Source organism: Rhipicephalus microplus, unplaced genomic scaffold, assembly GCF_043290135.1.
Source record: "Rhipicephalus microplus isolate Deutch F79 unplaced genomic scaffold, USDA_Rmic scaffold_69, whole genome shotgun sequence".
NCBI lineage: Eukaryota > Metazoa > Arthropoda > Arachnida > Ixodida > Ixodidae > Rhipicephalus > Rhipicephalus microplus.
The window spans coordinates 299,517-302,265 of NW_027464642.1; positions in this window are offsets into that span (position 1 = coordinate 299,517).

A 2,749-nucleotide genomic window follows, 5' to 3' on the forward strand; every position below is an offset into this window, starting at 1 on the left:
TTTTGCGCTGATAGCTTTGAACATATGTTCTGGTGGTTGTGAGAGTGGCGCGGGACTGTCTCCGTGGCGCAATTGGCTAGCGCGATCGGCTGTTAACCGAAAGGTTGGAGGTTCGAGCCCACCCGGTGGTGGTGCGGCGCTTTTTTTTCTTTGGGCTGATAGCTCTGAAGAAATGTTCTGATGGTGGTGAGAGTGGAGCACGACTGTCTCCGTGGCGCAATTGGCTAGCGCGATCGGCTGTTAACAGAAAAGTTGGAGGTTCGAGCCCACCCGGTGGTGGTGCGGCGCTTTTTTCCTTTGGGCTGATAGCTCTGAAGAAATGTTCTGACGGCGGCGAGAGTGGAGCAGGACTGTCTCCGTGGCGCAGTTGGCTAACGCGATCGGCTGTTAACCGAAAGGTTGGAGGTTCGAGCTCTCGCGGGAGTGGTGTGTTGCTTTTTTCTTTGCGCTGATAGCTTTGAAGATATGTTCTGATGGTGGTGGTAGTGGAGCACGACTGCCTCCGTGGCGCAATTGTCTAGCGCGATCGGCTGTTAACTGAAAGGTTGGAGGTTCGAGCCCTCCCGGGAGTGGTGTGTTCCTTTTTTTTCTTTGCGCTTATAGCTTTGAAGATATGTTCTGATGGTGGTGAGAGTAGAGCACGACTGTCTCCGTGGCGTAATTGTCTGGCGCGATGGGCTATTAACCGAAAGGTTGGAAGTTCGAGCCCACCCGGTGGTGGTGCGGCGCTTTTTTTTCTTTGGGCTGATAGCTCTGAAGAAATGTTCTGACGGTGGTGAGAGTGGAGCACGACTGTCTCCGTGGCGCAATTGGCTAGCGCGATTGGCTGTTAACCGAAATGTTGGAGGTTCGAGCCAACCCGATGGTGGTGCGGCACTTTTTTTTCTTTGGGCTGATAGCTCTGAAGAAATGTCCTGACGGTGGTGAGAGTGGAGCACGACTGTCTCCGTGGCGGAAGTGGCTAGCGCGATCGGCTGTTAACCGAAAGGTTGGAGGTTCGAGCCCACCCGGAAGTGGTGTGTTGCGTGTTTTTTGCGCTGATAGCTTTGAAGATATGTTCTGATGGTGGTGAGAGTGGAGCAGGACTGTCTCCGTGGCGCAATTGGCTAGCGCGATCGGCTGTTAACAGAAAAGTTGGATGTTCGAGCCCTCTCGGGAGTGGTGTGTTGCTTTTTTCTTTGCGCTTATAGCTTTTGTTCTGATAGTGGTGAGAGTGGAGCACGACTGTCTCCGCGGCGCAATTGGCTAGCGCAATCGGCTGTTAACCGAAAGGTTCGAGGTTCATGCCCTCCCGGGAGTGGTGTGTTGCTTTTTTCTTTGCGCTGATAGCTTTGAAGATATGTTCTGTTGGTGGTGAGAGTAGAGCACGACTCTCTCCGTGGCGCAATTGTCTAGCGCGATCGGCATTAACCAAAAGGTTGGAGGTTCGAGCCCACCCGGTGGTGGTGCGGCGCTTTTTTCCTTTGGGCTGATAGCTCTGAAGAAATGTTCTGACGGCGGTGAGAGTGGAGCAGGACTGTCTCCGTGGCGCAGTTGGCTAGCGCGATCGGCTGTTAACCGAAAGGTTGGAGGTTCGAGCTCTCCCGGGAGTGGTGTGTTGCTTTTTTCTTTGCGCTGATAGCTTTGAAGATATGTTCTGATGGTGGTGGTAGTGAAGCACGACTGCCTCCGTGGCGCAATTGGCTAGCGCCATCGGCTGTTAACTGAAAGGTTGGCGGTTCGAGCCCTCCCGGGAGTGGTGTGTTGGTTTTTTTCTTTGCGCTTATAGATTTGAAGATATGTTCTGATGGTGGTGAGAGTAGAGCACCACTGTCTCCGTTGCGTAATTGGCTAGCGCAATGGGCTATTAACCGAAAGGTTGGAAGTTCGAGCCCAACAGGTGGTGGTGCGGCGCTTTTTTTTCTTTGGGCTGATAGCTCTGAAGAAATGTTCTGACGGTGGTGAGAGCGGAGCATGACTGTCTCCTTGGCGCAATTGGCTAGCGCGTTCGGCTGTTAACTGAAAGGTTGGAGGTTCGAGCCTTCCCGTGAGTGGTGTGTTGCTTTTTTTTTCTTTGGGCTGATAGCTTTGAAGATATGTTCTGATGGTGGTGAGAGTGGAGCAGGACTGTCTCCGTGGCGCAATTTGCTAGCGCGATCGGCTGTTAACTGAAAGGTTGGAGGTTCGAGCCTTTCCGTGAGTGGTGTGTTGCTTGTTTTTCTTTGGGCTGATAGCTCTGAAGAAATGTTCTGACGGTGGTGAGAGTGGAGCACGACTGTCTCCGTGGACAAATTGGCTAGCGCAATTGGCTGTTAACCGAAAGGTTGGAGGTTCGAGCCCACCCGATGGTGGTGCGGCGCTTTTTTTTTCTTTGGGCTGATAGCTCTGATGATATGTTCTGATGGTGGTGAGAGTGGAGCACGACTGTCTCCGTGGCGCAATTGGCTAGCGCGATCGGTTGTTAACCGAAAGGTTGGAGGTTTGAGCCCACCCGGTGGTGGTGCGGCGCATATTTTTCTTTGGGCTGATAGCTTTGAAGAAATGTTCTGACGGAAGTGAGAGTAGAGCACGACTGTCTCCGTGGCGTAATTGGCTAGCGCGATGGGCTATTAACTGAAAGGTTGGACGCTCGAGCCCAACCGTCGGTGGTGGGGCGCTTTTTTTCCTTTAGGCTGATAGCTCTGAAGAAATGTTCTGATGGTGGTGAGAGTGGAGCATGTCTGTCTCCGTGGCGCAATTGGCTAGCGCGATCGGCTGTTAACTGAAAGGT